Source organism: Arvicanthis niloticus, chromosome X (genome assembly GCF_011762505.2).
Source record: "Arvicanthis niloticus isolate mArvNil1 chromosome X, mArvNil1.pat.X, whole genome shotgun sequence".
NCBI classification, from domain to species: Eukaryota; Metazoa; Chordata; class Mammalia; order Rodentia; family Muridae; genus Arvicanthis; species Arvicanthis niloticus.
The window spans coordinates 77,115,192-77,128,239 of record NC_047679.1 but is presented as its reverse complement, the minus strand read 5'-3'; the positions used below and the strand labels follow the sequence as shown (position 1 = coordinate 77,128,239).

At 34.4% G+C, this 13,048-nt stretch overlaps 1 protein-coding gene across 5 annotated transcripts in view; it reads right to left on the bottom strand.

The window, feature by feature from the left end:
- Diaph2 (diaphanous related formin 2) overlaps positions 1-13,048 on the bottom strand; it is a 629,631-nt gene that overhangs the window by 243,001 nt on the left and 373,582 nt on the right. The window lies entirely within an intron of this gene.

The window sequence follows — 13,048 nt, the reverse complement described above, 5'->3', positions numbered from 1 at the left end:
ACTTCAGGTTTTCCAGTGAATCTGACATAGCTTTACAAAACTACCCACACTCAAACCCTAGCTAATACTAAAAGCAACTTTGGTGTGTGTGTTGGTTAACAGAGCTTCTCAAATATAAATATTCTCAGTATTTGACTCAATTTGAGAGATTTCTAACTCCAACTTTAATATTCCATAGAAAGATAAATCTAGTAACACCATAGACAAGAAACAATATGTATTAGAAGTGGAACTTAACTTTTAACTGCTGACTCACCAAACTGCCAAACATTGAAGTATCTTCAAACAATTAATCTTTACCTGTTCAGTGAAGATCCCTTTATCGCCACCAAGGTGCTGGACATAAAACCAAGGACATCAGGAATGTTAAACTATCACTGTGGTAATATGCTATACTCCAGGCAGGCATATCGATTCCACCTGCCTCTGTCTCCCTAGTCATTTAGATGACAGGGTTGTATCACTCTGCTAGGGTGAGTTAATTATCTGTATTTCACCTGTCAGCTCAAACATTAGCCCTTTGAGGGGAATCCTGGTTGATGGAAGTGGCTTTATGACTCCATTCTACATTATCTGCCACATATGCGCATGCATTTCTCTAATGCTTATTTTTTTTAACCAGTTACTGACTCCAGCATAAGCGTTAAATTTTGGTTGTCGTTCACTAATGCGTGTCAGATGATGTAGAATTGATTTCTGATCTAGAATGAAGAAGTCCCTGTGTAAATTTTAAGGAGCACAGAGGCATTCTGTGTTGTTTTTTCGTATGAGAGCTGAAGAAATCGTGGTAATTATTTGGTTCATATGGTGGGTTTTATTACAGAACATATCAGAGTAGACTTGATAAAATAAGCTATCAAGCTGTGGAAGCACACATTGTCATAGTTTCATTATGCTAAACACTAGAGATAAAGAGAATGCATTATTGAAAGGAAGAAAATTTTCTTCTGTCCTGAACAGATACATGTTCTAACACTTGGATAGTTCCGACTTAAAGGGACCATAATTTGGCCGATGGAAACACTGTCCAGTAGATGGAAGTAGGGAAGTAGATGGAAGTAGGGAAGAACAGCAACGAAAACCTGACAAATACTGATGTAATACTTTAGACCAGTATTCTTGGTTGTTTGGAACTTAGCTCCTACACATTTGCTAATTCAAGATACCACTCCTCATAGCCAAATGCGCAACTTGTTTTTTGAACATCTTTTTTTCTTGAGAGAGCCTCTGATCACGTTTACATTGTACCTTTCCCTATCTTTCTTCCAAGTCCACCAGTCGACATTCAAAATGAATCTCTTGCTGTTCTGACCTATTAGTAAAATCATGTTCACTGATACTATGTAGACTCAAAACTTCCGTGGAATAAACTTGGTTTCAGTACTAAATAGAATAAATTGCATATAATCTATTTGCATTTATCATACCTTTATCCTGTATATTGTTGATTTTGCTTACTAACATAGATGTTGATAGGAAATATCCATGTCATATTTATGTAACTTTAACTTATATTTCCAATGCTTTATCCATGAGATATATCTGGGCATTATAAGAATAACTAAATACACATATGCAAAAGGGAAATGAAACAGAGAAGAAGGCAGAAATCTATGTGTCAATCATGTGCTAATCTATGAATGTTTATGCAGATTTGTTAGATGACCTAACAATATGCCTCATCATACGGTATTTTTATGTTTAGCTAATTCAACATTTTTTTAACATACTCTGATTTAAACTATTAAATCCTATAAAATGGAAATTACAAAATGAAACAAAGTTATAGCTATAGTTCTAAGTTGACTGTTCATTTCATATCTTAAATTCTGAGTTCTTCAATATAATTCAGTTAAGAATGCACCTCGCAAATAGTGATGATTCAACCCAGAGATTCACAAACATTAGGCAAGTGTTGTACCATTGGGCCATAATCTCATACTTTCAAATCATTTTTAATAGTCATTAAATTGGGAGTTGTGATAAACTTTGGTTTATTCTACTATTGATGAATATTAAATGAGTTGAAAAGTAAATTTCAATCATATTTTGGATGATTTATGAGTATACACAGCACAATATTTTAAACTATGACATTGATAAGTCAGTAGAGGAAAAAAAAATCATGTACTGATTGGTTCATTCATCAGAAATATAGTGTGTCCTTCTATGCGCCTGGTCTGAGAATCTAGGAGGTGATCACACAAAAGTCAACATACTAAATATGTATTTTCAGGTAGACAATAGGCCAATAAGCTTTGAATTTTATTTCCTCAATGAAGCTGTTGAAAAGCACAGTATCCTCTGGCTTGTAAACACTCAATCACTTATAAAAACGCCATACAATTAAACTCATACACTATTTTTTCATTTTTGTTTGCTCCTAACTGAATGTTAAGCTCTGCCACAGCCTGAAGAGTGCTTTGTATTTTTTTGTTTGCTCCAGTTCTATAGCACCTAGCATATTGCAAGAAACTGCTGTAGCTACTTAGTAAATATATGCTATATGACTAGTAGAAATATGGGAAGAAACACATTTCTGAACCTAGAGAATTGTTAGTACACCAAATTCTTAATTATGTGTGACAAAGGAGATAGTTAATTCACAACAAAAGATAATATTCATTTTCATTTGTTTTTGGAATGCATTTCCATACAGAGCTGCTCATTTTAGTCTCTCTGTTGATTTCCAACAATATAAAGAAGTTGCAATATTAATTCTCAACTATGCTCATAGCTGGAATGCTGCATAATCAAGCAAAAACATGGTACAGAATATTTAAAACATCTTTTGTAGTTTTAGACTACACTAAAATCACTTAGCAATTAAAGTAATTATCTTATTTTGATGGTTTTAATATTGACTGAAAACTTGACAGAAATTAGAGACATCTAGTAAGCAAACCTCTAGGTATCCTAGTTGAGAGTTTCAAGATCAGGTTAACTGATGTGGAAAGAACCACCAGAGATGTGGGTGGCACTATCACATCGGTCAGAGTCCTGGACTAGACAAAAAAGAGAATGGAGAGCTGAGCATAATTATCCATCTTTTTCTCTGCTTTTTGTGTAGAGGTTTGACATGCCCACCCGATTTGACATTTCCAGCCATGATGAAATACAACCTAAAAATTGTGAGCCTAAATGACCCCTTCTCTCCTTAATTTGTGGGTTTTCATATCATATGTTTTGTCAGAGAAAAAGTAACTGAAAGACATGCTCACGGTTTTTTTTTGCTACCAATTTTACCTTCCATACTGTTAAATTTCTTGAAAGAAGTAAACAATCTCACTTTATAGAACAAAAGACTATTCAAATTCACTTAGTTGACACTTCTTTCTTAATAAAAGAGTAGAGATTCCTTTAAGACTGAACATCTGGATATTACCTAAATATTGCTTTCTTCCTGAATTTTCTACATTTACATACACGCACACATTTATATTTGTCTTCAGACATATACACAGATATATATTTACCATCAAAATTTAAGAGGGTAAGCAATGATAAATCATTTATTTCCATTTCTAGCTCTCAAATACATTTGCACAATGTAATAATTTATCCCATTATTATAATACAATAGTGTTCTGTTCTATTACTCTCTACCTTATTCCATTGAGAAAGATACTCTCAACTGAATTGGAAGCTAGGATACTGGGCAGAAAGCCCCAGTGATCCTACTGTTTCGATCTCACTCTATGTTAGGGTTATAGGTGTACATGGCTGTACTTGGGTTTTTACACAGGTTCTGAGATTTCAACTTAGGTTTTCATAATGGTACAGCAAGAGCACTTTTCTTCCAAACTCTATCTCCTTAATGGAAATTAATTTAACTAAGCGTTTTTTATTAATTCCATGAGAATTTTATACAATGTATCTTGATCATATTCATGACCAACTCTTCCTCTTAACTCTTCCCATTTCACCCTTACTTTCTTATCCACAAAGTCATGTTGTCTCTTTAAAATAAATAAACCAACAATCAGTGTAAACAGACACAAAGAGTTACTCTATACAGGGGATTTTTTTTCCCTTAGAAGTCATAGACCACCACATTAAAAGCCCAATTACAGGTATGGACTATAGGGCCTCAAGTTATTGGTTAGGACAAATCCCAAAGGACATCCTCACAAACAAGGCAGGCTATTTCAACTGCTTCTGCTTGCCCATCAGAACCTGATTACTGAGGATAGCAGACACATTTGTCAATGGACACGTAGAAGTCAAGTTGCTACTGGTCAGGAAGCTTCCTTCCTGCAAGTTAACTGTTCAGTGGTGAAAAGTGTCATTCAGGCTGCTGGGGCAGTGGTGTGGTGGTGGCCATCAATTGTCTAAGCCCAAGAGAAAAACCAGTAAATTAAAATAATGACAAACATGGCAAGATATTACCATGAGTAGAATAGTGTCACAAATGTTATTGGGACAACCAGCTGCCTTCAGGTTTGGTTTAATGTCATTTGTTTTTTTAGTCATCACCTAATAAAATGAATTCACTTCCTGCATCATAAAGTTTCAAAAGAAAGAAAATACAGGGGTGTTCAACAGAAGCATTGACTTATTATATATATTACTTAAGCTATATTGGAAACTAACAAGTGAAGAGTCATCTACCATAAGAAAAAAAATACTGATTTGCCTTTCTAAGTTATGAAAATAGTGTATCCTGGAGAGTTTTCTCTAGTATATTTAAAGAGACATACTGATATTATTATTTCTTATAAAAATCTGTGCTTTTTAACAATACAAGTGACATAAATAATTGATAATATTTTAGTCACATTTAAATTAACATAAAACTAAACAACTTCCTGGATTCATAAATATTCATCATTTATGATCCTGTAAATACAAAAATGGTTCATCTTTGTGACTAGATACATATGCATTCTAGTATACGGGAACTGTGCACATAAAATAACCAAGTTGGACAGTGTATTTTAAGTTATTTCTATTATTTCCACTTAATATGAATGAATCTCACAGACAGGTTTTTAATCTCTTAAATGTAGCTTCTGGTGGCAAGAATGAAAAATTCTCAGGACGAGGGAACATTAACTCTTTCAGACAAATTAAGTCTTGTTTTATGTTCTGAAAAAAAATAAATTCCCAGACAAGTCTCCTGTGGCTTAAAAGGGTTTATACACCCTTTAACCAGAGATATATTATCTTCTCACCATTACCATCACGCTCCAAATGTCTATCAAATTCCCTGGACAATGTTTGAAAAATGAAGTTCATGCTCAGTGTAATTTTAGACTGAATTTCAAATGAGCAAGGCTCATCAAACAGAGTTTTGTGCACACAGAATCCCCAAAGCATAGGCTCCATTCAAAGAGTTCTTTAGAACTAGGCAATTTCTACAGAAGAGTTGGCAAGGACTTAATTTTTAATACCGGCACTTTAAAATCAAAACATACTAAAGGACTAACATTAGGTAGGTATTAGGGCCCTTTTTTGGTGGGGAAGGCAGCAAGCAAAGGCCACCCCAGAATAAAAAGCTAATGCTCTCTATTTCCTTGCCAGACTGTTAAGTTTTATATAATTCTACAGTAAACTCTAACTTATTTAAAACATAACAAAAAAATTCACTAAGCACTTTACTTTCTAAAAAAGCCATGCCACACTTCTTGCCCAATACTTAAAAATCAAAAAGAATCCGTATCTTAAAGGTGTTTATGAACTGGAGTGCAAAGCAGGAATGTACATAAGCAAATGAGCAAGTATGATCATCAAAGTATTAAAATATTATGTGAACACAAGGGACAAGGAAATTAATTTTGATTGCTATGATTAGGAAAAGCTTTCTGGAGTAGATGGTGTAAGGGAGCAGCTAATTTTTAAATTAGTTTACAATCCTTTCAAAAAGAACATATTTTCCCACTTGAGAGACATTGTAAGAATGCAATAAAAGTTTCACAGGAGACACATGTGGAGTTCAAGAATTCATCTTAGATTTATGAATCTCTCTGAACTCAAGCACGGTGTAACATCACTATATATATATATATATATATATATATATATATATATATATCCCAATTGCATACTCATGTTCCATTTCTACTAGTGTAATAGTTTAAATGAATATATTTTGCTTCTATAACTTTCATTTAGCTCTTGTTTTCTTTGATAATTGTTATCATTTCTATTTATTTCCATTTTAAATTTGATTGTGTATACATTTCTTTCTGTTAATGTTCTAATTTAACTTTACAATCCTCCAGACCACAATTCATAGCATGTATTTCAAACAATTGTTTTTCTTTCTCATGTTGTATTGAATGAACCCAGAGTCTTGCACTGGCTGTGCAAAGTAATCTACTGTGGAACTATATCCTGACCCAAAGTATCCTTCTTTTCAAAGAAGCAATGTTTCACTATTTGTATTTTAAAATCCATTTTCCTTTCAATGTAAGCACTATATTCATAATTTTAACAGAAAAAGAAATATCCTATACCTTACCCTATCTGAGCTTCTCAAACAAAACAAAAAAACTTACTTTGAATTTTCTCATTTTCTGAGTTTGGAGAGCAGTAGGACATAAATGACGAGGGCAAAGTGTCAGATGTGGGAAACCTTTCTCCAGTATAGCCTGAAAGTCTCAGTTTTTCTTTGAAAAACAAAAAAAAATGACCAGGGTTACAGCATTATATTAGAAAAGAAGACAGAGATGGGGGGGGGGCTTGTTCTTTCTTTTTGTTTTGTCAATTCCATGTGACATTTGCTTTACAAAGAATGGATTATCATTCTACTAAAACCTATTATTGGCATGTGCTGAAAGTCTATGATGTGATACTTCTGGCTGCATAGTAACAGAGCTTTTCATCTATTTTAAAATATTCTTCTAATAGAGAACAGTGTAATACGAATTAACATAATGGTAGTATTGTGGTGATCCCAAATCTGTTCTGAATTGTCTGGAAAGGACAATGTGCTTCCTCAGTAACTTGATTTGTAACTGCTTAAAATGACTCTCCCTCACACTATGAGGAAATCCCAGGTGTTGATAGTTAGTTGACAGGGTGTTAATGTCATTAACATTCTGTCAGCTCTTCTTGTCAACATGTTAATGGTGCTCCTGCTGCTCAGTTACTCTCTGTCCTCCAGTTGGGAAAATGATTTAGCTAACAGTCAATCAAAAAGCTAAGCTGATTTTGGGCCAGAGACATCCCTGCCATTGACAAAATCTCTGTGAGTAAATGTGGTAAGAAATTTGTCAACAGAATATAAGCAGAAAGGTCAACACTGTGATTAATGTGCTTTGTTAGACAGTTTTAGATGCTAAGGATGGACCGAGGCACATCCTTCGAAGTAGAAAAAAGCAGGGCACTGTGGTGTGCAGTCTTAATCTTAAACACTCCAGAGGCAGAAGCAAGAAGATCTCTGTGCAAAGGATGTTGGCCCTGGGCAGGATAGGACTACAGAGTCTCAAAAACAAAAATAAAAACAAGCAAATGAAAAAGCAGGCTGACTCAAAGAACAAACAGCTTTCCTTTAAAGTATGGATTTCTTTCCTGCCTGAGAAACCCTGGCACAATAAATAGTATAATCCTTTTATGAGAGCCCTATGAGGAAAGAAGGGAGAAAGGCAGAAGGGTGCAATAATAGCAAATAGGTTCTGGGGCAAGAAGCTTGTATCAGGTCTCAAACCACATTAACCCAAAGGAGGATGCTTTAGCAAACCATTTTGAGCTGAAGGAAAATAGGAAGGCCACAGAAACAAGGTCTTTTAGATTTTCTCCTGACTTTTCCCCAGAATTCCAAGTGGTGAAACTAAAATTCACCTCCCTCAGTGCATAACAAGAAGGAAGGTTACTAGCTTTTGCCTTCTCCGCAGGAGAAAAGTGTCTGTCTTGCTTCATGGTGTATGGGGAGTCAGGGCTGTCACATGGATAGATACACATGAAAGACTCTTGTTGTCCATCCCCCCCCTCCCGTTATTAGCAACATTTCATAACATTTTTATCTGATTATTTTTCTCTACAACTTGATATTTCTTTAGCACATAGTATGCAAATAGATATTTCCCCTGGAGCCTTCATGTCTGGAAGGCTCCTTGGTCACATAAAGCAGTTAAATAAATGTCTCATGTTCTTCTCTTGTTAACCTGTCTTTGGTTACAGGTGATCTCAACCATCAATCATGTCACAGGTTAGGAAGAAAATACAAGGTTTTCTTTTCTAAAAGCAAACCCCCAAACAACCAAAATCTCCAGCCATTTCACAATTACAGTGCTGGCAAAGGTTGCAATGTTGTAGATAATATCAATGATACAGATCTTCAAAGGGAAAGCGTAAATGGGTAAGGAGTTCATCCTCAGAGGGCTTTCTCATGTCATTCAAGCATGGGTTATTTTTCAAAGAATAATATCAGGATATGTTTCTGAATCTCAGCTCACCAATATCTTCAATAGGTTTCAAACACAGACACAGAACTCCTGGTAACTTTAAGAAAAGAAGAGAGATGTCCTTCGAAATAAAGGAATGAAGAATGTGGCACTATGGAAAGTAACTTTAGGAGTTATTGAAGCTCTCCTGACACAACTGTACATGGCTACACATATATATATAGGGATCGTTAATTTTATCGTTAAAGATAGAAATTATTTCTCAAATAATAAACAGGAGCTTTTAAAATACCAAATATATGAAATTAGGTCATTTGACAAATAGTAAGCTGTTAATCAATGAGAGTGAATTATTAATACTATTTATTTAAGTTTCCCCACTCGTAATCAAGACACTATCTGCAATTGGTACTTGCTTTCAAAGGAAAATTTGTCTTCTCCAGTGGAGTCTTACCAGGTATATTAATCTCACTTGAGTATAGGCTGCATACCAAGAATTAGATGGCAAACACACACACACACACACACACACACACACACACACACACACACAATCCAGGGTATTTTTATAGACTTTTTTTTCTCATGTAGTTTCTGTAATTTTTTTGTCTTACTGGTATGATTTCATTTCTAATTTTGTGGTTTTGTGGGGTGTTTTGTGTATGTGTTTGTGTGTTTATTGTTTGTTTTTTTAGCGAAAGAGAGAGAAAGAGAGAGAAAGAGAGAGAATTAATGGAGTTGTATGAATAGGGAGGTGGAGGGGACCTGGGGAAAGTTGGGGAAGGGAATAGCCTGATCAGACTCTATTGGATGATTTTTTTTCAATAAAAAAATAACAACAACAATAGCAATAACAGTCCATTATCCAAGGACTAGATGTGCAGCTTGGTAGTACAGGATTTACTTAACATGCAAACAGGTTAGAGCTAGGTCCCTATTAGCTTAAGAAAACAAACAATAAGAATAACAAATCTATAATTAAGGCTGTGACGATCATGTTAGCATTTCAGACTAAATATTTTCCTTTCACATTTATGGTTATATGAATGTATGCTGAATTTTTTTTTCTTTTTTTTTGAGACAGAATTTCATGGACCCTAGGCTGGCCCTGATCATCTGACCTTCCTTCCTCCACCTTCCAAATGCTAGGATTGCAGACACAGAAATTACTGTGCCCGGCTCTGTTTTATGACCCTATAAACTTAATTTCATTTGTTTTGCTTTTCCCATTTTCTGGATGAGCATGACACATTGGATTATTTAGGTTAATCTTTTTCAGAGTTCTGTAGGCTAAGAATTCAAGGCATCACCAGATTCATGTCTGGTTGTAGTGGTTTTGTGCCTGACTATTGTGTCCTCCTATGGCAGAGACCAAAAAGAGTAAAGTGACCTTCCCCCACCTTTCTCTCTCTCATTCTCTCTCTCTCATTCTCTCTCTCTCTCTCTCTCTCTCTCTCTCTCTCTCTCTCTCTCTTTCTTTCTTTCTCTCTCTCTCTGTGTTTGGGGGGGGTTGAAACTCTCTTTTTTTAAAAAAAATTTTCTCTAGTGCTTTTATGAGGAACAAATTTTACCCACCAAAGAATTGTTCTTAGTTTTATACCTAACCATTTCCAAAAGGCACCACTACTTTTTACAGATCATTGGTTAACAGAAACTAGATGGGACACAGATATTTAGGCCATAGCAGGAGGAATAATGAGTGTTACAAACTAATGGAGACTAAAGGTAAACTCAGAAGTCAGAACCTTCAGAAGTAGGTCACAAAAACTATAATTGCCCAACTCTTCATCTCACAAGCATGACATATAAAGAAGCTATACACATCATTCTCTGTGTCTTCTCTAGTCTTCTGACATATGACATGTGTTCTGTCCTCTACTCATAGGCAAGGAATGTCATACAGAAAATCTAAGACATATCTGAACATCACATCTTGCTAAATCATCTCTCACCCTTGCAATTGATCACAATTGTCTTTAATTCAGACTTCTATGTAACTATCTATAAAAATACTGCCCACTCCTTTTGGAGGGGTCATATATTCATTGACTTTATATTCTCTTCTTTAAATCTGTCTTTTTATAGGTGTGTTAAGGAACACATCATGCAGCAAAGAAAGTGATCTTTCTTGCTTTTCTACATTATTTTATTTTGAGTCAGAGAAGAAGGAGAGACAAAGGTGACATACCTCATTATAAAGGTGTTTGCTTCTAGAGCTAAAAATAGGGCAAATCCCAGGAAAATATTTACTTTTATTTATTTATTTATTTATTTATTTATTTATTTATTTTTGAGAAAATGTTTTTCTATGCCATTCAAGTTGTCCTGAACCTGTTGTGTCCTCCTATGGCAGAGGGCAAAAAAGAGCAAAGCAGTCTCTCTCCTTTCTCTCCCTCCCCTTCTCCCATGTGTGTGTGTGTGTGTGTGTGTGTGTGTGTGTGTTTGGGGGTTTTAATAATCTTTTCAAGAAATGCTCTTGCTATAGCCCTAAAACCACTGGCATTTCAAGTTTGCATCACCATACTGGCATCTTTTAGGCTATTTTTCTAGATTTAAAAAACAAAACAATTACATTAGAATGTATAGATCATAACTTCTAAAATTGACAGTACTCTTTAAAATGCTAAATCTAAATTGGTGATTCAATGTTACTTAAATTGCTGACAATTATTTATATGGAAGGCTTACTACCTCTTATTCTTCTATATGGAAGACATCAAAGAAAGGGCTTGGATTATTGATTTAACAAACATATGCTGAGTGCATACATTGTGGTAGATGATGAATATTTGATAGGTACATAGACATTAAGAAGTATGATATAATCATTGCTAAATGAACAGAAATATAGAGAATATGTAAATGCCAGGCTGCAAGTATATTGCAGTTGAATTTTCCATGTGTTCACTGCAGTAGTTTAACATCTGACAATGTCTAAAGTATGGTATTATAAACATTGAGTTAATCCTGACAAAGAATAAGCACAGGATGCTGTTGGACACAGCCTGACTTGGCTATCTAGTGAAGATTCAACCTGCATTCAGGAGTGCATAGTTCTGTCACTTTTGGTAGAGGCCATAACATAGAAGTGTTGTCAATTTTTATAAAACTCAAAGTTCTTACATCTAGATTACAGTTAATTAGGTAAAGTGCTGTCATATTTGCACTATCGTTACTGAATGTAAAGGGTCAGTAACTTGAAACAAAAAACCAGTTTATTGACAAGTAACAGAAATATCTAGAGTTCTGTATTACACACAGGAACATGGTATTTATTTTAAAACAGAATCTAAGGCCTAAAAAGATATTCAGTGGTTAAGAGAATTTGCTGTTCTTCCATAGGACCTGAATTTGGTTCTAAACTCCCATGTCAGTCAGGTTTTTCATCTCTTTGTTCAATGGCTAAAAAGGTAAAAAATAGAGTACACATGTGATTATTTTGCATTTTGCTGTGTCTTTCCAGAAGAGTGAAATTCTCACTGAGAACTCATGGAGATTTCCAGAACAAGACTAATTTGAGCAATAATGTCACTAGTTTAATTTATTAATTTATAGTTTTTAAGATGCTAAATATTACATTTTCTGTAATAAATTGTCATATTTTGTCTTGATATGAAATGCAAAGTAACAATCCTATACATTTTAATACAGTTTCCAATCCTCATGTGGACAAACAGTCACACTTTAGTACCACTTAAATGAAGAATAGCTGTTCATCTGTAACATACAGATACAGAAGGCTCTGGATTTTCATTTAAAATGATTAATTACCTGCATAAAGAGAGAAATAAAATAGGGAGTTCAGGCCAAGTTCATGCGGGTTTGAAATTAGTTTTTTTTCTTTTTTCTTTTCCAAAATGAGCAACAAAGACTCACATGTTGCAAGCTGTTGTGTGGCCATAAGCCAACTGTAAAAGAAAATACTCTACAGAGCATGGGAATCAGAAATTAAATTTTAAAAATATGAGGCAAGAGTCAAAATGAAAAAGGTGTCTTTCCAGCCAAAGGACAATATGACATATTTGAAAGAAAAATAAATCTAATCACCAATAACGTGCAAGGTTCATATTGAGCTTCCTACTACATCCAGTTTTATATAAGCACTGGCTAGGTGAGGATTGCCTGCTTTCACTGGTTGACAAACTTGTTCATCCAATGTTCCTATTTACTAATGGAGTATCACTAAAGGACCACAGAGCATTATTTAATGAGGCAAAAGATTAAGTGTGGAAAAAAAATTTGTATATAAATGCCAAGTACCAGCCTTAAGTAATTCTTAGGTTCAGTATCATAACATCTAAGATGGCTAGGAAAGAAACACAGTCAAGAAGAGAAAGTGATAGGTTTAACCTTGAAAGAAGGTTACTCCATATAGTTGTTGAAGAAATTATTATCTGATAAAGGAATTGCAGTATTTATTCCCTCTAGAGATATAAACTAGTGAATCAATCTGCAGTTTAAGATACTTATTTAAACCCAGAGGAGGAGGATATGGCTCTTACTTCTGAAAATACATAATAGAAAAAAAAAAACAGCTCTGAATGTATTTTATCTTCAGACACCAGCTTTACCATTAAACAATTCAAACTAAATGTAGTTTCTCACATTTTCCTTTTTTTCATATATCTATCTACATCTCTTTATATAGCAAGAAATATCTACTGTTACCTCTATACATATATTTCATCTGATTTAAATCT